This window comes from Saccopteryx leptura, chromosome 6 (assembly GCF_036850995.1).
Source record: "Saccopteryx leptura isolate mSacLep1 chromosome 6, mSacLep1_pri_phased_curated, whole genome shotgun sequence".
In the NCBI taxonomy this organism is placed as follows: Eukaryota; Metazoa; Chordata; class Mammalia; order Chiroptera; family Emballonuridae; genus Saccopteryx; species Saccopteryx leptura.
The window spans coordinates 32,366,584-32,392,604 of NC_089508.1; the positions used below are offsets into that span (position 1 = coordinate 32,366,584).

A 26,021-nucleotide genomic window follows, 5' to 3' on the forward strand; every position below is an offset into this window, starting at 1 on the left:
CTTTACTGAGTAACAGCAGCTCTGTGAGCTTTCACTGTCTGTTCTGAGCACGGCAGCGTGTGCTGTGTACTGTGAGGCGTGCAGGGTGTGAGGCGTGGTCCCTGAGCTCAAGGGCGAAGGGATAAGACGTGCCTCCTCCGGGGAAGCTTGACTCGTGCTGGGTGCTGAGGTGTGACCCTGGCACAGGTGGGTGGACGGTCTGGACCTTGAGCGGGTTGGAAGCACCCATAGGTCCGTCCAGGAGAGTTTTTAGGACAGGAGAGCAACCAGGCTGGCAGCTGCGAAGCCTGCAAAGCCCAGCAAGAGTCCATTTCCCTTAAGACAGGTTCTGTCTGGATCATCACAGCTTTGAATGAGATCAGAGTTAAATGAGATGCCTGTTATTTACCCCATTTTCTGGAGACTGGAAACTCAAGTCCAGGAAGTGAACTCTTCCAGGAATCTCCGGGGTCCCTCGGGAAGAGGGGCTAGTGCAGAGCCCCACACCGTGTGGGTGGGCTGCTCTGTGTGTCAGCCCCACCTGCGCCCTCCTGGGGGCAAATCCCCAGGAGGGGAACCATCCCTAGAAGGCTGCCCTTTGGTCCCTTTTGGGCTGGTGGTGGAGATTCTTGGGAAGGTGGTGTTCCTTCTCTGGTGACCGCTCCTTGTAAATCTGTCCCTGGCCAGCCTGGGTGCCAGGCGCTCCTGGGGGGCTGCCCCATCCACACATGCCACTTGGCGACTGTGACATTTTGTTTAAGCTGGGATGTGATTGAGAACGTGTGAGGGCGAGAACCAGAGGTGCTGGCTCTTTAAGGCTCGGCCTTCGAGTCAATTCTGGCAGAGGAGACACTGAACGTTTAATTTTAGGGGCAGGAGGGGGTGGGGAAAAGTCCCTACAGCATCTGGTTTGTGTTAAGCCCTTCCCTTCAGAAAAGGACTCTGTTTATGGTTCAAATTCACCAGAGACGGGGCAGGAGGGGTGCACCTTTCCCCTACTAGTCAGTGATGCATGGGGAATGCCCGAAGCTTCCTTCTGCTCCTCCCAACCCATCCCAAACTGAAGAGTTCCTACTCTGGGAAAACTGGGACCATCCATTTTATCCCTGAAGCTAAAGCAGATGTTTGCCTTCAGACGGCCTCTGGCAGCCGGGCCATGCTGGGCCATGCCGGGCCGAGCTCCATCTCTGTGCCGCAGGACTCCTCGCCTCGGCTGGCTGGCAGCTTGGCTTGTCTGGCACCCATGGGGTCTTGGGTGGCAGGCCTCCGTGCCGTGATCCTGGGATTGAGGACTTGGGTCCCGTAGATGCCCAGGCTGTCAGAGCTGGGAGGTCTTACAGACACCAGACCCGGTCTTTTCTTGACCTAACAGGAACCTGAGTCCCAGAGGGCTGAGGGAGCTCGTCCAAGGGCACAGATCCAAAGCAGACTTGGAATTCATGCCACAGTTTCCTGACTCAGTTGGTTTGGTCCTTTTGGGGGCCCCGTATGGCTTCCCTTTGTGTCTGTTTTATTCTTCCAGACTCTGCTCCCTCAGAGGGCTGGCATTGAGGACAGGGGTGGGGTGGCAGGTCTTGCATCTTTGGGGCGGTATTGATGAGGCCGGGAGTGCTTCAGTGTCGGGCTGACTCACCGCTGTATGCCAGCATTGGCGTGGTCCCTGGCAGAGAGGGAGAGCTTAGAAAGTGTTGAATGAATGAAGAACTGGGTGGCTCGGCCTGGGGTGGGGGTGCTGGTGTTCCAGTTAGCAGCCTCACAGTTCCATCTGAGTCTCCATACCGAAGTTCCTCTTGATCCCAGGCCGTGTCTTGTCTTTTCCAGCCGTTCCTCAGCTCTGACCCTTGACCTGACTTACAGGAATCTCGAGTTTCAGAGCTGAAAGGAGCCTTTGGTAGCTAATGTCCCATCCCCTTCAGGTAACAGATGAGGAAACTGAAGCAAGGCCCCACAGCCGGTCAGAGGGAACATGAGGTCAAGAGCCCGGGTCTGCATCCCTCCTGGTGTGCTCATGATGGGAACTGAGGGCAGAAAGAGGACAGGCGCACCGTGTCCCTTGTGCTTCTCCCTCATCTGTGTCTTCATCAGCAGGCCGAGCTGTCGCCTCTGCCTCCTCCGTTCTGGCTTCCTCTGCCTCTGCAGGCGGGGTGGGGGCTTTCACCAGAGCTATCTGGGGGATAGGTGGGCATGTACGGATTGGGCCAGGTCATTCCCTCGTGCTTTCCCAGGAAGGGAAATAGAGCCGGCCCTCTCACTTCCTTAGGGGAAACCAAAGCCGAGTCACCGTGGAGTCAGACTGGAGAGAGGCCCCTCCAGCCACCCATTGCCTCTGGCTCTGGGGGGGTTGCTTCTCTCCTGCTATTTCCACTAAGGACAGAGGGCCCCCACACCCACTTCTGCATTTATTGCTTTTGGGAGTAGGCGTTTCTTGTCCTTTTCTGGAGGGCAGGCTGGTGCTGGGGCCAGGGAGAGAAGTCAGATGATAGTGTTGCCCCGTTCTATACAGGGAGGCTTTGGGGGTTTTGGGGGAAAACTTTATTTTCCATCAGCCTTATTTTCATTCTGTGAAGAGTCTGTGGAAGAACAGCTCAAGAGCACTCAGTGGTAGTTCCTACCCATCAGTGGCCTGAGCAGTGGGCTGCAGACCGGTCTTCAGTGGCAGGCTGAGCACTCCCGGCTTCAGTGGGGAACTCTGAGTGGGCACAGCAGGCACTGCACGCCTTCAGCCTGCAGCCGCCGTGCACTCGGGGCTGGAGCAGTCCGTTCACCCTGAAATTCCTTCTTGGTCGCAGCCTGACAGCAGCAGCCTGCCCTTCCTTATTAGTCTCTTCAGGACTCGGTAGAAGTAGCGATCAGCCATGACCTCCCGAGGTGTTCAGAGGAGGTGGCACCACGCATGCGCAGAACTTCCCGGGACAGCGTCCATACACGGGAAATTCTTAAACGCACTCATGAGTCACAGTTCAAAACATTTTTGGTTTATACGTCTTCAGTGTCTTTGTTATTATGAAAGTATGACATGACATGCTCATGATTAAAAAAAAAGAAACCAGCCTGACCTGTGGTGGCGCAGTGGATAAAACGTCAACCTGGAAATGCTGAGGTTGCCGGTTCGAAACCCTGGGCTTGCCTGGTCAAGGCACATATGGGAGTTGATGCTTCCAGCTCCTCCACCCCCCCCTCTCTCTGTCTCTCTCTCTCCCTCTCTCTCCTCTCTAAAATAAATAAATAAAAAAAAAATTTAAAAAAAAGAAAAAAAGAAAAAAAAAAGAAACCAGCACAGTTATTTTTTCTGTGCCACACACAAGATTTTATGTTTAATCTATCTAAATATTTTTATGGTAAAATATACGTAACATAGATTTTACCATTTTCCCCATTATTATGGGCACTTTTACATTGTTGTGCAGCCATGCTGCCGTCTCCAGTCTTTTCATCTTGCAGAACTGGAACTCTGTGCCCATTAAACAACTCCGCATCCCCTCCGCCCCAGCCCCTGGCTACTCTCTTTCTGTTTCCTTTTCTTCTCTGTGAATTTGATTGCTTTAGGTGCCTCATGAAAGTGGAATCATACAATGTTTGTCCTTTCGTGACTGGCCTATTTCACTTAGCGTTCTGTTCAAGATTCATCCATGTTGTAACATGTGTCAGAATTTCCTTCCTTTATAAGGCTGAAAAATATTGTTATGCATAGACCACATTTTGTTTATCCATCCATTCGTTGATGGACATTTGGATTGTTTCCACTTTTTGGCTATTCTGCATAATGCTGCTGTGAGCATGGGTGTACAAATATCTGCTCAAGTTCTTGCTTTCATTTCTTTTCCCAGAAGCAGAATTGCTGTATTTTATGTTCTTACTAACTGTGCTTCTTAGGCACTTTGCCCCAAGGCAGGGGTGATAGGTCAGCAGAGGCCCTGGACACCACCCCTTCTTCCTCCTACCCCAGGGCCAGGTTCCTGGCTGGCTGGGTCTGTCGCGGTAGCTGCCTGCAGAGGTGGATGGGCAGGTCAGCTGGGTGCTGCAGGCATACCGTGTTCAGTACTGCCCTGCTACACAGCTCCGGGGAAGTCTGGAGCAGCTGAGCTGACGAGAAGCTCCGGCATCTTTTGGTGGAAAAGGGTCTTTTGGGGCCAGGACTGCACCCTCCTTGTGCTGAAGACCCCGGGAAGGGGGCAGCAGCCTCCTGGGCACGCTGGGAGGAGCGGGCATCCCACAGCTGGTCCCACTCTCTCCATTGGCCTCCCCCCCCCCATTATTTCTGCCCCAGGCTGTTTCCCTCCCAGAGGTTCTCCAGAGGATTAGTGTGCGGTGATGGATTTTTGGCCAGTGAGTTACAGAAACTAATGCTTCCTTCGGAGAAAAGTGCTATTATTTTGTCTAAAATTTTAATTTATTGATTTTCAGAGAGAGAGGAAGGGAGAGACAGAGAGAAACATCAACTTGTTATTCCACTTATTTATGCATTCATTGGTTGATTCTTGTATTTGCCCTGACCCAGGGATCAAACCCGCAGCCTCCACATGTCAGGATGATGCTCTAACTATACTACCCAGCCAGGGCTGAAAAGTTCTATTTCTCACCAAGTCTGCTGTACCCAGAGTTGATTGCTGTCTCAAGTCGGGTCCCCAATTATGGCTTCACTCCAGAGCCCTGTGCAGAACAAACTGATTTGTGCCTGCTCACCAGTGTGGGACCATGACTGTGTCCCTGGCCCCCTGTAGGGATCTGCGAACTGTTCCTTCTTGGGTACTCAGTCTGTGGCTCACTGGTGAGGTGTGGCATCACCTGTCAGCTCTTATCATGATTCCTTGAGAGTGGGGCATGTCTTGTTCGGTTAGCGGTTGGTCTTATACCCTGTACTTAGTAGATAGTAAGAGAAAGAGAGAGAAAGCAGTGGAAAAAAATTGAGATTTGAATGTACATAAGTGTCAAATTATTATGTTACACCTGAAACTAATGTTATATGTCAGTTATGCCTCAATTAAAAAAAAAAAAGAAGAAATCGAGACTTGGTGTGAGGGAACTAACTCCTGGTTTTCTGTTTAGGGTCTGCTCTTGTCCAGATGGGTTACTTCTGCCTCTCAAATGGGAGATTAAAATCTACTTCTTAAGCTTGTTGTGAAGAGTAAACATGATAATAGGAGTAATGTGCCTCGTAAATGTGTCACTAAATGTTAGCTTTGTCATTATTTCCTCTAAGGGGAAGAGGAGCCATCAGTTGCCAGGGCTGGGCGAGGACCGTGCAGGAAGGCGAGGTTTGGGGTTGCCATGGTGTTTTCCCTCTGCTTTCTCAGTTGTCTGGTTCTGGCTGAGCTCTCCCTGGAGGTGCTGAGTGACAGGAGGAAGGGGCTGGGTGACGCTGTCTGGCTGGGTGGCGGCAGCTTCCTCCGTAGGAGGAAATTGCTTCCTCTCTGGGAAATGAGAGTTGCTGAACTCTGTCTTGGGGCCAGCTCCGGCTCGCTAAGCAGGGATATTATGTGTTGGGGGGAGAAAGGGGCTGAGGTTCCTGGGAATTTATTCTCGATGAACGTTTTGTGAGATCTCAGCAGGCCCTCTTGGAGCTGCCCCTCATTCCAGCACCAGGCATTTTGGCTCAAAACTTTCTCCTGCCCTGGGTTGCTATATATAACTCTTTCTTAGGTGGGTCCTAGCTGTCTTGCTAGATTGCAGGCCCCAGGATCCCTGTCTCCCTCATATTTGGGGACAGAAAACGGTGTCCTCCGTCTCCCTGCAGTAGAGCGTCCATTTCTCTTGTGGGGTAGGATGATTGGGACTACCTGTGCACGGGACATGTCCAGGCTTGGGGGAGGGTACAGGGGGCTAGTCCTGCTCCTCTCTGCCTCTGCCTGCGGAGACCCCATCTTGCAGGGGCCTCAAGGTGTCGGAAGAGCCTGGCTTTGGCATTAGCAGTCCTGAGGTTGGGGAAGCTGCCATTTTACTGGCTGAGTCTTGGAACAAGTCCCTCCTCTGAGCCTCAGTTTCTTCATTTATAAAGAGAAGATGGCCTGTATTGAAGGATTGTTGCCAGGGCTAAACAAGATGATGAATATAAACCACTGAGGTTGGCGTTCTGCACCTTATGGTTTCCCTGAGTGGGGGCAGGTGTTGTCATTTTGTGTGTGTGCGCATGAAACCAAGGAGCGCTCTTAGCAAACCCTGTGCAGCAGGCGAGGTGATGAAGACTGTGGCCGCAGCCCTGAGTCTGCTCAGGCTTCAGAAGAGGCCCCTATGTCCTCTGCTGTGGCAAAAGGAAGGTCTGGTCAGACCCCACTAAGCCGAATGAAAGCGCCAGTACCAACTCCCGTCAGCAGGTTCTGAAGCTGAGCAAAGATGGGCTGACCATCCTGAAGCCTGTGACGGTCCAGTCCCGGGCTCAATGCTGGACAACGCCTTGGCGAGCAGGAAGGGCAGGTGTGTGGGCGAGCTCAGTGAAGGTGCCGCCAGTGCTCGGATGCCTGAGAAGGCGCCCTGGATGGGAAGGATGAGACTTCTTCGCTGGCTGCTCAGAAGATACCGTGAATCTAAGAAGATTGACTGCGTCATGGAGTGCTGTCTGTACCTGAAGGTGGGGGGTAATGTGTTCAAAGCCCAGCAGGTTCTCATGGGACACATCCACAAGCTGATGGCAGACCAGGCCGACCGGGCGAAGGCCCACAGGTCTGAGACCGAGGACGCTCTAAGCCAAGGGTCCCCAAACTACGGCCCGCATGTGGCCCCCTGAGGCCATTTATCCGACCCCCGCCGCACTTCCAGAAGAGGCACCTCTTTCATTGGTGGTCAGTGAGAGGAGCATAGTTCCCGTTGAAATACTGGTCAGATTGTTGATTTAAATTTACTTATTCTTTATTTTCAATATTGTATTTGTTCCCATTTTGTTTTTTTACTTTAAAATAAGATATGTGCAGTGTGCATAGGGATTTGTTCATAGTTTTTTTTTTATAGTCCGGCCCTCCAACAGTCTGAGGGACAGTGAACTGGCCCCCTGTGTAAAAAGTTTGGGGACCCCTGCTCTAAGCGCTGGGAAGAGCGGCTCCTGGCCAAGAAAGAGGAAGTCATCATGACTGTCCAAGGAAGAAGAGACTGAGAAATAAAGCTCCACCTCTCACCTGTACATAGTGGCCCTGGCAATGACCTGGACCAGATCTCCTGTGCATTTCCGGAGATCAGAGTTTCCTAAAGTTGCCTGATTATAGGATTCACCTAGAGTACTTGTTACTTGTTAAGATACCTATTCTTCACATCCCCCCTAAAATGATTGGGGTGCAATCTGTATTTTCTTTTTCTTTTTTTGTATTTTTCTGAAGCTGGAAATGGGGAGGCAGTCAGACAGACTCTCGCATGCGCCCGACCGGGATCCACCTGGCATGCCCACCAGGGGGCGACGCTCTGCCCCTCCGGGGCGTCGCTCTGTCGCGACCAGAGCCACTCTAGCGCCTGGGGCAGAGGCCAAGGAGCCATCCCCAGCGCCTGGGCCATCTTTTGCTCCAATGGAGCCTGGGCTGCGGGAGGGGAAGAGAGAGACAGAGAGGAAGGAGAGGGGGAGGTGTGGAGAAGCAGATGGGCGCCTCTCCTGTGTGCCCTGGTCAGGAATCGAACCTGGGACTTCCGTACGCCAGGCCGACACTATACCACTGAGCCAAGTGGCCAGGGCCCGCAATCTGTATTTTCAGCATGTTTTTAAATAGGCTAGTTTGGGAAATGTTTCCCTCAGATTGATCTCCCTGGGGCTGTATCATCTGATCTTCATAAGAGCCCAGTGAGGCAGGTGTGAGGCCAGTGGCAGCCTTCAGAGGTCAGACTGTGGTGCTTTAAGGAACAGACCTGAGGCCCTCAGCTCCCTTGTGGTCGAAGCAGAATTGGAACTCGGGTCTCCCAGGGCTGTGTGTCCATCGTGCCTACAAACATCCTACTGGAGTATGAGAAAGGTGGTGGATGCAGAGAGATGGGGTGACAGGAAGGTGGGAACCAAGGCTGCAGTGGTGGCCAAGGGGAAGCAATGGACTTGTTCCATTAGAGTGTTTCAAGTCCAAGGCCCTCCGCCCTGCTACACGGTAGGATTATGTTTATCTGGGGAGCATCAGGAGCGTCATTTGCTGGGCCTCGCCCCTGGAAGGTGATCTGACTGGGCCCTCGGGAGGCTCAGCAGAGGAGGAGGGAGGAAGGAGGCCCAGGCTGACCGTGCCTTGGTTAGAAGCATGGGATTCTGCAGCCTGAAGTCTGCCTCCTCCATCTACTGTTTGATGTGACCTGGAGCCACTTTGTGAGCTTCTCTGTGTCTCAGTTTTCTCATCTATAGAATGGAATTAGTGATGGTACCTACCTTGTAGGGTGGTTGGGAGAATTAATTGGTCTCTGAAGTTCTGCCACTCAACCTTCAGATTAGATTGTCAGGCTGAGGACTGTAGACCTTTGATAGCCATGGTGCACTGCTCTGGGTGTCTAGACAGGAAGGGTGGAAAGCCATGTGTCCGTGTCTGGTCCCTTCTCCCATTCATCCATGTGTTGGCTATGGTCTGAAATCTGGGTGTGATCTCTGATCCCTCCCTCACTCCCTGAGTATCTCTTGCATCTACCCACTTCTTTATCCCCACCACCACCATTACTGCCCTGGTATAAACCACCTCGGTCTCTCACCTGGACCTTTGCATGGTCTCCTAACTGGTCGTCCAACTCTCATCTGGTTTTTGCACTGCAATTAGGAGTCTTCTTTCAAGGTGCAGGTGTAGTTATGTTAAACTACCATTTTAAAAAACATATTTATTTAAGTATTTATTGATTTTACAGAGAGAAAGAAGAGAGAGGGGCAGGGGAGTGAGAAGTATCAGCTCATAGCTGCGTCACTTTAGTTGCTTGTCATATGTGCCCTGACCTGGCAAGCCCAGGGTTTCTAACTGGCAAGCTCAGTGTTCCAGGTCAATGATTTAGCCACTCTGCCACCATAGTCCATGCTGAACTAACATTTGATTTCTGCACCTAGCAACCCTTAGCTGAAATTGAACAAAATCTCTTGGGTGGTTTCCAGTAGTCTCAGGAAGAACCATCCTACCCCCTTGCAGGAGCTCTGTGGCCCTGCAGCCTGCTGACCTCCTAGCCCTAGCACCCCTCCTCTCCTCCTGTACCAGCCCCAGTGCCCGCTTTCCAGTGGGTTGAGCCCACATTATTCCCTTTGCCTTGGGGTCTTGGGTCTTTTGTTTCCTGACCATCCCTGACTCCACATATATGCATAGGTGACTGCAAGTCTCTGCACCTGTTGTCCTGACGTAATTATTAACAGCACCTCCTGTTATTTTCATGTGTCTTGGTTTAGATGATAAATTACATGGTTCACCTTCACATTTACAGTTGTTACATCTAATTAAAATTCCTCCGCTTTAAAAATTCCCTGAGGCCCTGGCCGGTTGGCTCAGCGGTAGAGCGTCGGCCTGGTGTGCGGGGGACCCGGGTTCGATTCCCGGCCAGGGCACATAGGAGAAGCGCCCATTTGCTTCTCCACCCCCCCCCCCCCCCCCCGCTCCTTCCTCTCTGTCTCTCTCTTCCCCTCCCGTAGCCAAGGCTCCATTGGAGCAAAGATGGCCCGGGCGCTGGGGATGGCTCCTTGGCCTCTGCCCCAGGCGCTAGAGTGGCTCTGGTCGCGGCCGAGCGACGCCCTGGAGGGGCAGATCATCGCCCCCTGGTGGGCAGAGCATTGCCCCTGGTGGGCAGAGCATCGCCCCCTGGTGGGCAGAGCGTCGCCCCTGGTGGGCGTGCCGGGTGGATCCCGGTCGGGTGCATGTGGGAGTCTGTCTGACTGTCTCTCCCCGTTTTCAGCTTCAGAAAAATACCAAAAAAAAAAAAAAAATTCCCTGACTTCCTCAGGGTTGTGGCCGGAGCCCCCTCCCCTCCCCTCTGCAATATGCACCACACACCCCACACCCCTGGACCTGGTTCCCCTGTTTTAGTCTCATGACTTCAGGAACATTTCCTGTATGCATTTCAGCTTAGTTTGCAAATATACACTCACTTATATGAGTTTGATTAATGTTTGTCATCCCTGTCAGACTTAAGACTCCTTGGTTTAGGGACTGTATCTTTATTTGCCCAACATGTGACCCCAGTTTCTGACACAGTCAGCGTTCAGTAAGTATTTAATGAGTAAGCGAATGAATGAATGAATGAACGAATGAATGACTATGGCTCCAGCTCACTGGCAGGGGTCGCCGAGAGCCCAGGCAAGTCAGGAACATCTGCAGTGGCAGCTGTGAGGGATGCTGCTGACATCAGACCAGTCCAAGCCCAAACAGGCCTGTTGCCCACACTCTGGCATCCATACTCCCAGCTTGGCTGCCCCTTTGATTATTCATGGTCTTTCTCAATGGCCTTTGTGTTTAGAAAGCCAAAAGGATTCAAACTGTCCTTCCATCTAAGGAGAATAAGAACCTAGGAGATAAAGCTGCCTGGCCATTCTGCATCCCTAGGGAGCCACAGGGTCAGGACCTTCTCTCAGGGCTGGATGAGAGCCCTGGAGGGGTTCTCGGCCCAGCGTCCAGGGCTGCCCTTTCGCTACCTCCCCAGGTGGCAGGCCCAGGGACTGCCTCGGGACTCTGCACAGGTTTCCGTGTGGCTCTGGAAGATGGTGGGCAGAGCTGGATGGTGGGGGTGGGTGGTGTCGGCTGATTTCTCTTTCTTTTCTGACAGAGAGAGAGAGACAGACAGATAGGGACAGACAGACAGGAAGGGAGAGAGGTAAGAAGCATCAGTTCTTCACTGCGGCACCTTAGTTGTTCATTGATTGCTTTCTCATATGTGCCTTGACCAGGAGGCTACAGCAGAGCGAGTCACCCCCTGCTCAAGCCAGTGACCCCGCGCTCAAACTGGTGAGCCCGAACTTGGGTCCTCCGTGTCCCAGTCTGCTGCTCTATCCACTGCACCACTGCCTGGTCAGGCTGATTTCTCTCTCCCTGGCCTGAGTGAAGGTGGAAGGCTCACCTGGAAGAGCCTCAGCCTCCAGGATAGTAGGAAGGGCGCAGGCGTTGGTGTCTTAGGGACCTCAGCTTGAATCTCAGTTCTGCCTCTTGGAACTGCGTGTCTGGAAGGTTGCTTAATGCCTCTCACCTTCGGTTTCCTCCTCTCACATGGGTAGTTGAGTGGATTTGCTGAGATGGCCCATGACTTTGAGCAACTCCAGTGTCTTATTCTTGCTCTCCTTCCCTCTGCTCAGGCTCCCAGGGGTCCACTTTGCCTTTGTTGTCCCCAGTGCAGGCATACCACTGCACTGGAACCAGGTTTGAGGGAGGCTGCAGTTTCTGAGGGTGAGCCCGGTGCTGGGGGCAGAGCAGGTGTGGCTCTCCGAGCTTCAAGGAGGGCTGTGAACACACTCACCTCCAGACAAGCCCCATGTTTTGCCCCATCCCCGTGGAGTTGGAGGGTCTTGGCCAGATCTGCCTCTAAGTGCATTTCTCCCGCCGTTTCAGAGATGTAGACGTTTCTCGACACCTTCCTGTTACTCACTCAGCCTCCTGCTTCCTGCTGTGGAGCCCCCTGCCACCCTGGCCTGCAGGCCTCTGTCCTGGGCTTCTGGTGCCCCAGACTGCTGACGGGTCTGGGGGACGGGCGGGGAGGTTGGTGGTGGCGGAGGTGGCAGGTGCCGTGGGCCCGGCTGGGGTTTTCCACAGCCCATGGGTCCCCTGTGGCTCTTTAATGAAGGGGTTTTGGGATTTCTGTACTGCTTTATAATGTGCTGATCTGTGCTTATATTTTTGGAGAAGAAACTTGATCTTCCTGGACCTGAGATGAAGAAACTTGACTCAGTTAGGCCTCTCGGTCCATGGCCCCCTGTCTTCACAGGTATTTTATTCCTTGAGCCCCTGCCGTAAGGCAAGTGCTGTGCTCCAATTCTTACCACAGCCCCAGGAGGAGTGGATTTGGTGATTCTCATTTTACAGACGAGAACATCGAGGCTACCAGCTGTAAAGTTCAGAGCCACGCCTCAGCTACACGGGGCAGTCACGTTAGGTGCTGGAGTCGAACTACAGACCACATTTTACGAATACCAGGCTGGGTCACATCCTCGTCATCCGGGGAAGTTCTCTGTAGAGTTGAGTGGCCCATACATATCTCTCAGCGTCTGTGCCAGAAAAACCAAATGACCTCACTTTTGGGTGGCTTTTCCTTCTTTGGGGAAGGAATGCGTGGGCTATTCCTGTGAGCTGTGGCCCTTGAGAGCTGCGTACTGTCAGACGCGCAGGAGTTGGAGTCAGACTGCAGACGAGGGGGAGGTGTTCGAGGCAGGACCGGGCTTGGGGGCAGCAGCAGGGAGCAGGCTGTCCTCATACTGGCCTCCGGAGTAGGGCGCCACCCCGCTGCGGGGCGGTGTGAAGTGCGCCAGGGACGGTCCGACTGGACTTTGCTGGCTAAACAAACGCGCCGGGGCTTGACCTGCTGTTCAGAGGAACCGCTGAGCCGCAAGTGTGGTGGCACCGGAAGCCCACGGTTCAGTCCTGGTTCAAGTGCTGACGCTGGTCAAAGATGAGGCCAGGCCCGTCCAGCTTGCAGCCCTCATCTCGGCTTGCTGACTGCTCGCTGGCCAGTCACTGAGTGGCTCAGTTACCTCTGTAATCAGGGCGGGTGAGGGTCCAGGGCCTGCCTTTGAGGCTGGTTTCTTGCCAGTGGGTAAAAAAAAAAAAAAAAAAATCCTGGATAACAGGCTTAGTGGAGACCTGGAACATTTTAGTTTTTTTTTTTTTTTAATAACTTTATTGAGATATAACTCACATACCGTACAGTCCCCCATGGGAAGTGTACAATTTAATGGCTTTCAGCGTATTCGCAGCCTGTGTGCAACTATCACTGCAGTCAGGTCATCATCATCACCTCAAACAGAACCCTATACCCCAGCTCTCACGCCCTTAATTCCCCCACCCCCAGCCCTAAGCAACCACAATTCGATTTCTGTCTCTGTGGATAAACTTCTGATTTTTTTTTTTTTTTTAACATTGAGTGAGTGCTTAATCTCTGTGCCTGGACTGGTCTGAGCCCTTCGAGTGAGCTCACAGCGCCCTCCCTCACGGCCGCCGCACGGCACAGGTGCTCGTCTTCTTGTCTTTGCCTTACTGGCGTGGAAACCTAGGCTCAGGGAGTCTGGGGCCACAGGGGCCGCAGACAGCAGGGCCTGTGATGTCTGGACCGTTGCTGAGGGCACTCTGGTTCCTGGGAACGGTCAGGCTGGGGGTGTTGGCAGACTGGTGGGGGCAGCTGACCCTCACTGGCCAGGAGCTAAGTGGACAGCCTTCGTTTCTTCACTGGATCACATGCCATCTGACTTTTTAAAATTAATTAATTAATATATATTTTTAGAGAAAGGGAAAGGGAGAAAGAGAGAGAAACATCAATTTGTTCCACATATTTATGAATTCATTGGTTGATTCTTATATTGAACCTGCAACCTTAGCGTGTTGGGATGACGCTCTAACCAACTGATCTGCCAGGACAGGGCCGCCACCTGACTTAAAACAGCTTTGCGTTCTCTCAGGAGATGGCCAGTTTTGCCTACATTAGCAGGAAGGTGCTGAGCTGCCCGGGTAGCGCCTGCTGTCTGAGGGCCTTGGCAGAAAGAGGGTGCCTGGGCCTCATGGAAGGCTGGGAGCCCTCTCCAACCCGGTATGTTCACTAGGTCCAACTGCCTCCCAGGTTGAGCCACGCCCCCCCCCCCTCGTTGGCCTTGGCCACCCTCCAGGCGTCTGGTGTGGTGTCTCCTGAAATGGGCTGAGGTGGACATAAACCAGGACCTGCACGGGCCCCTGGCCTCTCCCAGCACCCTGGCTGGCAGGCTGGCCTCAGAGTTTCCTATCAGTAGGAAAACAATAATGACCTCTTTCTTTGCAACCTATAGAGCTCTGTGAATGATTAACTTTGAATCAATAGAAAAGGAATAAGAAGTGAGGTCAGGATGACGGTGGGCATTTATTGGGTTCCTGCTGTGTCCTGGGCATTTGCTGCCTGGTTTGCATCCATTGTGCCCTCATTTTGTTAGCCACCCTGCAAAGCAGTGGTATTGGGTATCCCCACTTGTCAGGTGGTGCACCTGAGGCCTAGGACAGGTTAATTAAGGTCACACAGCAGTGAGTGACAAAGGCTGGTAGCTGAATGTTTTTTAAGCATCTGTTGTGGACTGAGCACCAAACTGTCTAAGGACATAAGGTTTAATTCGGTCCTCTTTAATGCTGTCCTGTTTTAGGTGGTGTTATCCCCATTTCACAGATTGGCATCCTGAAGCTGAGATGAAGAATTCTGTCTAAAGAGACAGCTACTGCCTGATCAGGCGGTGGCGCAGTGAATGGAGCATCGGACTGGGACATGGAGGACCCAGGTATGAGACCCCGAGGTCACCAGCTTGAGCACGGACTCATCTGGTTTGAGCAAGGCTCACTAGCTTGAGCCCAAGGTTGCTGGCTCGAGCAAGGGGTCACTCAGTCTGCTGTAGTCCCCCGGCCAAGGCACATATGAGAAATCATCAGTGAACAACTAAGGAGCCACAAGGAAGAATTGATGCTTCTCATCGCTCTCCCTTCCTGTCTGTCTGTCCCTTTCTCTGACTCTCTCTGTCTCTGCCACAAAAAAAGGAAAAGAAAGCTACTGAGAGGTGGAGCCTGGGACTGAAGCTCTCTCTGGTTGCAAAGTCCAGCTCCTTCGGCACCCCCAGCCACCTGCACTCTTGAGTTGCTGGGACCCCAGCATTCACATGGCTTGGGGGGCAAGCTGTTAGATGCTTTGTTTATTTTTTTTTGAGTAGAGGAAACTGCCTGGCGGCTCTCAACTTTTTCAGCAGCCACTCCCAGGTGGGTGGAAAGTAAATAGATCTGGGTGGAGATGTCTTGAGGACTCTGCTTTTCATCTGTGAGTGAACCAGCTGACAGCTCGCTTTGAAAGGCTGGCAGTCAGCCCTCGATAAGTTAACCAGATACTCCTGTTTACGTTACCAGAAGAACACTGGGCATCTGAGATCACTCCTGGCAGGTCTTTGCTTAGACAAACCACCCAGTGCCCACACCCTGCTTGCACTGTGGGGGTCACAGGGACTGCGGGGTGGCCCGAGGGAGAAAGAACACTCCCCAGCTGCTCTGCAGCGACCTTCCCACCAGCAGATGCTTCGGAGGACTCAACCCCTGGCACATGTGCTGGCCATGCCCTCTCAAGGGACCTTGGCCAAAGCTCACACACCTGGCCAACAAAGGCAGAGGAGGGGCAGGCTCTGATGGCAGCCAGGGCAGGGTGCCCACCCAGAGGGGTCGGGGAGGAGCTGGTTTTGACTTGATGAGCCTAGACCAGGGTCCTGTTGCTCTACTTCAGGAAAGGGAAGACCATGCTGTAAGAAGTCACCTTTTGGGGTTTTTTGTTTTGTTTTGTTTTGTTTTTTGTTTTTTTTTACAGAGACAGAGAGTCAGAGAGAGGGATAGATAGGGACAGACAGGAACAGAGAGATGAGAAGCATCAATCGTTAGTTTTTCGTGGCACATTGTGACACCTTAGTTGTTCATTGATTGCTTTCTCATATGTGCCTTAACCGTGGGCCTTCAGCAGACCGAGTAACCCCTTGCTCGAACCAGCAACCTTGGGTCCAAGCTGGTGAGCTTTTGCCCAAACCAGATGAGCTCGCGCTCAAGCTGGCGACCTTGTGGTCTCGAACCTGGGTCCTCTGCATCCTAGTCCAACGCTCTATCCACTGCACCACTGCCTGGTCAGGCGAAGCCACCTTTTTATGGGAGGCCTTGTACCACCTTCAAGAGGCTTAGAAGCTTGTTTTTGTTCTTTTCTGGGGCCACTTGGCCCAGAGGGGCTGCCCCCATCTCCATCTTCCTCTACAGTGAATAGTTTGCTGTCTGACTGTTGAGGGGGGTGGGGTGTGCACAGTTGCTGGCTTATCCTCATGTCCCAGTCCCTGATTCTGACTTTCTTTCTAATATTACACACTGATGAGACACATCAAAGTGTTTCAGAACCCTTTCCTATGATTCTCTTACTAATTTTTTTTTTACAGAGACAGAGAGAGTCAGAGAGAAGGACAGATAGGGACAGACAGGAACGGAGAGAGATGAGAAGCATCAGTCATCAGTTTTTCGTTGCAACACCTTAGCTGTTCATTGATTGCTTTCTCATATGTGCCTTGACCGTGGGCTTTCAGCAGACCGAGTAACCCCTTGCTCGAGCCAGCGACTTTGGGTCCAAGCTGGTGAGCTTTGCTCAAATTAGATGAGCCCACGCTCAAGCTGGTGACCTCGGGGTCTCCTCATCCCAGTCCAACGCACCACCGCCTGGTCAGGCTCTCTTACTAATTCTTTTAAATAGATGGGATAATTTTTCCCCTTTTATCATCTTCTTCTTTTTTCCTTCCTGATAATACATGAGCACTGACCCCTCCCCCCAAAAAAAAAATTACTAGAGAAATGGGAAGTCCCTGTATTCCATCCCAGAGGTCTGACTTACCAGAAAAATGTACACACTTCCGGACAGATTTTTGTACATTTGTATAGTGTTAAAAAAAAAAAAAGAGTAGTGTTATGAAATTCAGAAGAAACAAAAGGGTGTTCTGTGGAAAGCCTGTGTGCCTCTCTCCATCTGTCAGGATCCTCCTAACTGCTCTCCCTGGAGGCAGCCACGGTTCCAGGTCCTCGTATGTCCTTCCAGGGTTATTGTGGCATAAAGCTTTTAGAGACCACTCAGTAAACGAATAACAGGTATCTGGTGGTGTAGGGCAGGAGCTGGCAGTCTTGGGACTGAACACTGATCTTGCTTTGAGTTTATTGAGATGAAACTGCCACTGTGGAATGTATTGGCCTCTTTTGACAAGAAGATCCCACCAACCCGGAAAGTTGCTGGATTCCAGCCTGCCAGGCACTCTCGTTTGTGGTTACATAGCTGGAAGGGGTTGAGGTGATTTGCCCGAGGTCACTCACATGCCTGGCCGAGCCAGGGCAGGGCCCCAGTTTCCTGACCCCTGTTCTGTGCACAATAACTCCCCTGGAGTGAACCGTGGCCAGTATCCAGTGCGGAGATCCCAGGAGAGCAGACGGGTGTGCCCAGGAGGGGTGTGGTCAGGGCTCATGAGCCTGGGACCTGCTGGCCGGGTGAGGTGGCACTGCCGTCCTACCCCCGCCCCAGTCTCATTTGGCTGCAGGTGGGTTATCTTGTTTACTCTGCTGTAGACACCGTACAGTAGAGAAAGCACCTTTGTCAGTGGAGGCTGCTCTGGAGAAGTCAGCCGTGAGCGCAGCCCGGATTGTGCAAGCAGGCAAGTCGGCATCAAAAAGGAGAGCGCTCGTGGGGGCAAGGGTCAGGAGTGGATCGTGAGCCAACCACACGGGCCGCCGCCTGGGCACGGAGAGCAGAAAGCTGCCCCCGATGGCTGCACGCCTGGGACGCAGGCACTGTCTGCATCTGGGCGCGCTTCGTTTGAGTCCTTTCCCTGTGGTTATGCGATCGCTCGCATAGCTTTAAACCCGCAGTCCATACAATTTGATGTCCTGCTTTTTTGTTATAATTACATATAAGCCTCTTTCCATAATAGTATATATTTTTCGGAACCCATCATTTTGGCCACGTCCTGTTCCATTAAGTAGATGAGCCATATTTGCCTAACTAATACCTTATTAATCTAATATGAGGCTGTTTCTGATTTTTGCCTCTCAAGCGATGCAGGCAAGAACTTGCGGTGTTCACGGCCCTTTTCTTTATTTAGAGTGTTTACCCAGGACAGCGTCCCAGCCTTTGGCTGAGGGTTTTTGCCCATGTTAGTTCCCTTGAGGAGTTCGTACCACATCAGGCTGTCCATGGTCACATGTTGCGGGCTTTGTCGCGGCACTCACTGTACAGTGGGAATTAGCAGAGACTCATTTTTGCAAATGTAATAATACATGGAAACTTGTTTTCATTCACAAAGCACGGTGGTGTGCTTGCATGTGTGCGCGCGCGTCGGTCCTCAATCAAGCCCAAATGAGGGGAGCCCCGCCACCCCTCACAGGAAGTGCCCACAGCTTTTGCTGCCACATTCCCAGATGGCTGACGTCAGCCGTGTCTGTTAGGAGTGTTAGCTGTGCCGGCACAGCTGTCTGCCCAGCGCTTATTTTCACACACCATACGTCCCTGTCTGCGTAACTTTTTTTTTTTTTTTTTGGTTAGGAGACTTAGAAAGCTTTCACATTTCCCACTGTAAAACCAGAGACCCTATGAGTCTTAATTCAGAGTTAGCTTGCTGACATCGTTTGGAGGCTTGTGAAGTATCTTAGTTTAAAATTGCACCAGCATTTAAAAACTAGGGGATTCACACAGAAGTCCCTATTGCTAGCTCCTCTTCCCTGGCGGTCTGGCAACCGAGGGCCCTTAGTCCCACGTGGAGTCAAGGAGAAGCTACTCCTGCCCCCTCACCACCCTGCCCTGGTACTGATGCTATGTTCTTGGTGCCCTTTATCAGCTGGGACACTTAGAACCAGTTTCTCCTGAGGGAAAAACAAAGCACAGCTCGAGAGGGCCACTGTTTCAAGAACAGTGCATGGGCATACATGGAGGTGATGATTAACCAGTCCTACTTGATTATGTTTGACCCTTTTGCTTACTTATTAAACCTCTTTGTGCCTTAGTTTCCTCATCTGTAAAATGGGGAGAATAATAGTTTTGTGAAGAATAAGTGAGTCAAAGCCGATAACACACAATAAGTGCCCAATTAGATGTTAGCTGCTGTTATTATATTATTATTCTTATTTATGGCATATGTATTTGTCTCCTAGATTAGGTTCAAAACTGAGACTGATTTTTGATGGTCAAAACTTGAGATGGGGGTTGCTGCAGCATATAGTGGGTAACGTCCCAGGATTCTGCTGAACAGCTCCTCCATTCCTAACAAACAGGTAACCAACCCAAAATATTAATATGATAGTACTGACCTTGAAACCCTGTTCAGATATTTAACTGTGTGATTTTGGTCTGAATGAACTTTTCAAACACATCTCTAAACCAGCTTTTCAGTGGTTAGTTTAGATCATTCTTGAATGATCTGAATATTAAGGGATCTTACTTATCCCAGTCCCCAGGGGACTTGAGTCCTTTCCCCGCATCCTCACCAAGCACATGCCTTTTGCCAGTAACACACTGTACATCCAGCTTTTGGTCTGTTCTTGAACTTTAGACTTCCTTGTGGCTTCCTGTCCTTCTTCCTAATAATCGTAGCAACCATTTATTGAGCCTTGTGTGTGAGCAGTTGTGCTTAGCACTTGCCACATGTTGTTGCATTGATCTTCACCATCCTCTGAAGTAGGTTCTAGTACTATACCCCTTTTACAGATGTGGAGACCGAGGGCGGGAGAAGTGATGTCACTTGCGCAGTCACTCAGGTCAGCTTTGCTCTGGAATCTACACTCCTCACCATGGTGTGTGTTGCCTGCCTTGTTCTGCCTGGAGATGTGCCCAACAAATTTATTTGCTTGTCCATGGGAGGGTTTTTCAAATATTTGAGGTGAGACCCTGAGTCCTTTCTTTCCTGCGTTAAAGAGCCCAGTTCCCAGAGTTTCTCCAGACATGTTTCTGATCTGCTCACTATCCAGAATGATCTCCCACCTCTGGACAACCACTTTCTGGGCTCTGCTCCCCTCGCCCCTCTCTGCCAGTGAAGCTACCTGGCCCACGCCCACTCTACTGATGTTCCATCACTTCAGACTCTTGGTGCCAGTGCTGACCAGAGTCACTCAGATTCCATCAGGTTAATGTTTTCACTGTCCAGTGACCCATTTTCAGTGACGTTGCACTAGATTCAGCCCATCTGTCTGGCCATTTACAATCTTGGCCTTGGCTCTGTTACTCCCTTCCAGCAGCCCACCCACACCTGCACCTGAAATCCACATCATCCTGGTGGAGCAGAAAGCATGTGAGACTGGGAGTCAGGAGGCCGTGTTGTGAACATGCCCTGCTGTGTGGTCTTGGGAAAGCCACTCACCCTCTCTGGTCCATATGTCCTCACTTGTCAAGTGAGGGTTTGACCTGGGTGATGCTCAGCATCTCTTCCAGCTTCTAACACTCCTTGATGCCATGTGTTAAACAGCGTGAACTTGTAATAATTATAGTCAATTATTGTGGTGACTGTAATAATAGGTAATAATTGAGCTGGCTGGCATTCTGTTCCAGGCTGTCTTTTCGGTGTTTTAAGTGGAATGTATCCTTGACTCCTCTAACCAACCTCATGATGTTATGACCCCCATTTCACAGATGTGTGCTTTGAGGCAGAGCTGTGTTGAGTCACTTACAAAGATCCCACCTGGCTAGAGGTGGATGAACGAGGAATTGGCACTGTCACCTTGCATGATTTAATCCTTCTAATCTCTTGGATGCTCGCTCTGTGGAGTGACCCTCCTGTGTTTCAATAACTCTGTCACCTCTCCCTCCTCCCACCATGGACTTCAAAAGCCCCGCCCCTGACTCAGGCTGATGAGTGATCCCAGCTGAGTGAGTGATTATTCAGATTTCCTTTTAGACCCTAAAATCTAGATGGTAATGATGGTGGTAGTGCCTTTCTTGCACAATTTCTGTATTTTAAACACATATTGATATTGTTATTATTGATATAAGTTAAAATATTAACATGTTAATGTTATCCTTTCTTCCAGTTTTTTTTTTGTTGGTAAAGTACACTATTATCTTACTTAATCTTCATCACAGTCCTGCCTGGTAGATGCCCTTGTCTCCATTTTATAGATGTGAAAACTGAGGCTCAGAAAAGGCCTTTGTGACTAAAGTTACAGTCTTAGTGCATCCGAGCTCTGGGGAGTAGGGAGAGCATGTTCTCAAAAGCCATTGGCCTTCTCAACCCACTTTAAAGAAAATATTATACAGGGACGTGATACTTGTTATAGTGGAAGGCTTTGAGAGAATGCTGTGTGATAGCAAGACTGTGAGACCACAGAGGAGGCAGACGGTGGTGCTTCTCCCTGTTCATCAGCCCTGTGAACCTCGGCCTGGCTCCACCGTCCGCCCCATTCCCACCACGCCCGTGCCTGTTGCAGCCTTGAACCACAGTTTTGGATGGATATATTCTTTGCCTGCTAAAATCACCTTTACGCCAGAGGAGACATGGGCAGGTGCTTCAAGAAGAGCAGGGGCCCATCCGGGTTCTCTGCCAGCCCCCTTCTCTGCCCAGGGCCCGCAGAGGCTGTGCGGCGGGGCTGGTGGTGGTGAAATGAGGAAGGAACTAGCTCTCACCGCAGCCCTTGGGAACTGACAGCGTGGTGCCCAAGCGCTCATCCCAAGGCCCCTCGGCATCCTTGAGCCCATTTCTATAATAGGGCGTCCACTGAAGCCCTGTCTCCTTAGGCTGTGAGCCAAGGGCCCAGTGATGGGGCTATTAGAGCAAAGGGAAGGTTGTATAAGGCAGGTCCTGGTTGGGACTGAGGCAAGAAAATATCCCCTTGCCCTTTCTTTGAATGAGGCTGTACCATAGCCCGCCTGGGGTGGCGCTGCCCCCCACGCTGAGACATCCAGACTAGAGGCCGTGGTGCTCTGGGGCTCCAGCCACTGCCCACAGGCATCACCTGAGACTGTTGGCTTTTCCTCCTTACTGGACCCTTGGGGCACTGTTAAGGGGCAGGTGCCCATCTCTGTCATGATGTGGGAGCTTGAGTTCCGAGACCACGCCCTGCCCTGTGCCCAAGGGGTGGTGGTGTGGTGTGCACGGCAGCCGCATTGCGGGCACTGCCCTCTCCCTCTTTGTTCCCCATCAGCCTCCTCGTGCTGGGGACCCGGCTGATCACTGTCAAAATCCTAGGCTTTCTGCAACCCCACAATCTTAGCCCTTTCCCATAATATATCAGCACCAGTTCAAAAAAGATTTTCTCACACACGCCAGGCATCATCTGGAAAACCCAGTGCAGTGATGGCAGGGGTGGGACCCAGGACGGAGTTCAGTGGCTGAAGGCAGGGAGGAGGGTGTGGGTTGGAGGACGGAGGGGGGCCGGTCCCCCGAGGCCCGTCCACGGGAAAGTCTGTCCTCCTTACCATTTGCTGAGCACTAAGTGGCAGGCACTTCATAAGTATTTCTAGTTAATCCTGGCTTTTACACAGTGCTATCACTATCCCCATTTGCTGTTTAGGGAACTGAGGTTTAGGGAGGTTAATCTGAAGGTCACGCAGCTGGGAAGTAGTGGGTCTGAGCATTGAACCCAGAGCTGGTGCTCCCAGCATTGCATGTTCTTAATCACTGAGCTGCCTCCACCATTTCCTCCTCAGGCCTGAGCTTCAAGACAGGTGCTGCTTCCTGGGGGAACTTTCTTACTGGGGGGGGGGTGTGCAGAGGCCCCTTCAAGGCTGTCACCTGTGGGAGCCGGCGATGGGGCCCTGCAGGTTTCAGCAGAGAGTAGTCACCAAGGCCTCAGAACCAGGCTTTGCATGGGAGACCTGAGCAAACACAGGTGCGGCCTGTCTCCCCGGGGCGCCCAGTCCAGCTTCCCCAGGAAATGAGGCGGGCTGCTTTCAACAGGACTTTTCTCTTGCAAAGTAGTGTCTTTTTACAAAAGTGGCCTCTTCCTCCTTCCTAACACCGTACCCTACCCCTCCATGACTGGGTGATAAACAGTGAGGTCCCAGTCCCCACCTGTGGAGGGGGGGAGCTGCAAGCAATTCCCAGCTGGACCATGGCCGCACTGGACCCGAGACCAGCCCTTTGAGTTCGCTGGGTGATCCCGGTCCCCTTGAGTCCCCAGGCAGAGGCTGAGGATGGTCCCGGGAGGAGGATGAGAGCGTGGCACTGTGGCAGTACAGGGGGGAGGTAGTAAATGAAGAAGCGCTCCTCCCAAAAGAAAAGGACAGTGTGGTAACACCAGGCAGAAGTGCATATACGGACAGAGGACAGCTGGAAGACAATCTGGACCTACAAAACATTATATTTAGTGCTCACTTCGGCAGCACATATACTAAAATTGGAACGATACAGAGAAGATTAGCATGGCCCCTGCGCAAGGATGACACGCAAATTCGTGAAGCGTTCCATATTTTTTTCTTGAAAAGGAAGTCACCGCTGCAGCCACACTCCGGGGATGGGGAGTTCTAGTCCACCTCCTACGGGTGAGGTATCTACACAAATGACTTGGAATTCTCCTGCAAAGAGACAGCATTCTTTGGAGCCAATGTTCTCTAGCATTTCAGGAACTTTTAGCAACGGAGAAGGACAATAAGTCTCAGAAGCAAACTTCTGCTACAAAGACCTCAACATTCAGTCTGTAACAGAGGGAAAGTTCAGGCCTCCCCCCAGACAATTGATTAAAATAAAGCTGCTGGCTTAAAGAATCTGAAGATATAGAACTTCCGGAGTCAAATCTCTGCAGTTTGTAGCCAATTAAATTACTCTAGAGATAAAGAATTTTTTTTGGAAAAAAAACCACACACACACAAAAAAACAAAACATTATATTTATTTTAAAGATTTAGAAACTTTCATTTTTTTAACCACAACAACAAAAGTTATAACAAAATGAAAATAAAAGCCACTGTACTTCATCTCCTACCAGCTTTGCCATGCCGGCCGGGGAGGAATCAATGATACCCGTAGATGCTCCTCCTTGCTCTGCTGCACCCCCGCCCCTCTGGCCTGTCTCCTGCCTGTGAGACCCTGAGAGCACTGCCTGGCCCATCACCCCCTGCTGATGCCATTCAGCGTGACCCACAGGTGCAGGTCCATCTCCCAGGACCCTCCTCCTTTTTTGCATGGGTTCCTTACTTGCTCCTTGTTGGGCAAATGAGGTTGTAAAATTTGAATTTTTTGAGTTTGCTCACTTTTAGTGTTAAAAAGTGGCGCTGGGTAGGACCAGGTATGTGATCTGTGAAATTGCAAATTACCTTCCTGCTTGGGAAGGGCCGTTGTCTTGCTCATGTTTGCTGGAGGAGAGGTTTTTCACACCAGAAAGTTTGTGAAGGCAGAGAGAAAATCAAGCCATGTTTGCAGAGTGAGAGAGGAGAGAATGCAGGGTGCTGAGGAAGGAGCCAGTTTGTGCAGAGAAAGAGGAGGTGTGCAGATGGGGAACCAGAGGTGAGGGGCTTTTGCGAGCTCCACTAAGACTGGTGGAGCCTTTGATTCTAGGAGAAACCGGAGAAGATGCTCCTGGTTGTGGAACCGGAGAATGTGTCAGTGGCTTTGGGAGCCCTGTGTGTTTGCTCGTCGGCCGGTGCGAGACTTTGATAAAGAAATGGCTCCCCATTTTTTGGTTCCACTGTTTCTTTACCATCTGCCCGAATTCAGTGAGAACCTGCATGTGAATGGCCATGACAGCCGTGACTACTGGTCATACACTCCTTCATCCAGTTGCCTGATTTTTACATCTACTACAATGTTCACTACACAGGGCAGGGGTTTTGGCTGTTTTGTACTCTGGCGTGTCCTTGACTCTGTGCCCTTGGGCTCTAGGGAAGGTATTGAGTCCATCCCAGTCTGGAGATGTGGAACTGACAAGTGGCCAGGCAAGGACCATGCAGTCGGACATGGGCAATGATGGAGTGGGTACAGGATGCTGTGGGCTCTGTGCCCCCAACCCAGAGGTAGTGGGTGGCCATCAGGAAGGCTTCCTGGAGGAGTTGGCATCTTAGCCTAAGTTTGAAAGATGAGTGTGAGTTAGCCAAGCATGACAAAGAGGATGTCCTGACATAGAGGATGTCCAGGCTGATGAATTAGTATATGCCCCCTGCCCACATCCAGTCTGTGTGCCAGTCTTCTCAAAGACTGCCCCCTCCTCCCTACTTACATGGACTGACCTCTCCCCTTTTTGCTCACAGATTCTTCAGCCCTTGCTTATAAACGACATAGCCATTCCCCCCCCCCCCCCCAGTAATCCCTGGTGTGGTGTTCCTCCCTTCTCCTGCCCATTCATTGCCACTTCACTTTGGCGTTCCCCAGGGTAAGAGGAAGTGATCGTGGGGATCATGAGTCTGGTGACCTTTCCCACGAGGAAGGGTATTTCTAGTGTGGCTGCTGCTGCTACAATGAATAACTCACTGCTCACCATTGCAGCTTCACGGGCAGGTGGGAGAGAGCTGACTGGTCCTGGTGTAGGGGACTGGGCATTGACTCTTGAACCCCCATGTCGTTGTGAGTGCCATTTGGTGCAGAGTAGTCTGGGGTTGCCAAGGAATGGGTTGGATCTGAAGCAGGAGAATGCTTATCTCTGTTTCTTATGGAATGTGAGAGATAGGGAGAGACACTTGCCCGGTTTGTAGATGGGTCATGCAAAATCAAAATGTGCTTTTGGTTTGTTGAGTTGCCTTGTTGCTTGGTCGAGCCATCAGGGGGTGCTGTTGGCACAGGACAGCTTGGTTAGTGACCTGCCTGATTATCTGCTTAATATAGAAGCTTCAGTGTTGCTGCTTTCTCCCCACAGACTAGGATATTCCAACATCGATGGACTTTTATTATTTAGTCTCCTTATATTAACTTTCTGAGTCCTGGCCAGTTGGCTCAGCAGTAGAGTGTTGGCCTGGTGTGTAGAAGTCCCGGGTTCAATTCTTGGTCAGGGCACACAGGATCTGCTTCTCCACCCTTCCTCCTCCTCCTCCTCCTCCTCCTCCTCCTCCTCCTCCTCCTCTTCTTCCTCTTTCTCTCTCTCTCTCTCTCTCTCTCTCTCTGTCTCCGCCCCCTCCCTCTCCTCTCCCCTCTTGCAGCCATTGCTTCAGTGGTTCAAGCAATTTGGCCCCAGTTGCAGAGGATGGCTCCAAGGCCTCACCTCAGGCACTGAAATAGCTCAGTTGCCGAGCAACAGAACAGCGGACCCAGTGGGCAGAGCATCACCCTGTAGGGGGCTTGCTGGGTGGATCCTGGTCGAGGCACATGCAGAAATCTATCTCTGCCTCCCTGCCTCTGCCTCTCAATTTAAAAAACAAATGAACAACTTTCTGGAATTCTCGCTCATACATTTGCAGCTTAAGGTGTTGCCATGCCCCAGTGCAAAGATAACAGACATACACATTGGGGTGCTTACCTTTCTCCTTATCCTGACATCGTAACTCTGAACTGTATCCCTAACAGAAATGATTAATCCTTTCCCTAAG

At 51.5% G+C, this 26,021-nt stretch overlaps 1 protein-coding gene, 1 non-coding gene and 1 pseudogene across 4 annotated transcripts in view; all 3 read left to right on the top strand.

Annotated features, from left to right (window-relative positions):
• ACTN1 (actinin alpha 1) overlaps nucleotides 1-26,021 on the top strand; it is a 108,552-nt gene that overhangs the window by 30,817 nt on the left and 51,714 nt on the right. The window lies entirely within an intron of this gene.
• On the top strand, nucleotides 6,155-7,070 carry LOC136375825 (large ribosomal subunit protein eL19-like; annotated as a pseudogene).
• On the top strand, nucleotides 22,878-22,984 carry LOC136377752 (U6 spliceosomal RNA). The gene has a single exon (XR_010746385.1). It is a non-coding gene; the product is annotated as a U6 spliceosomal RNA (small nuclear RNA).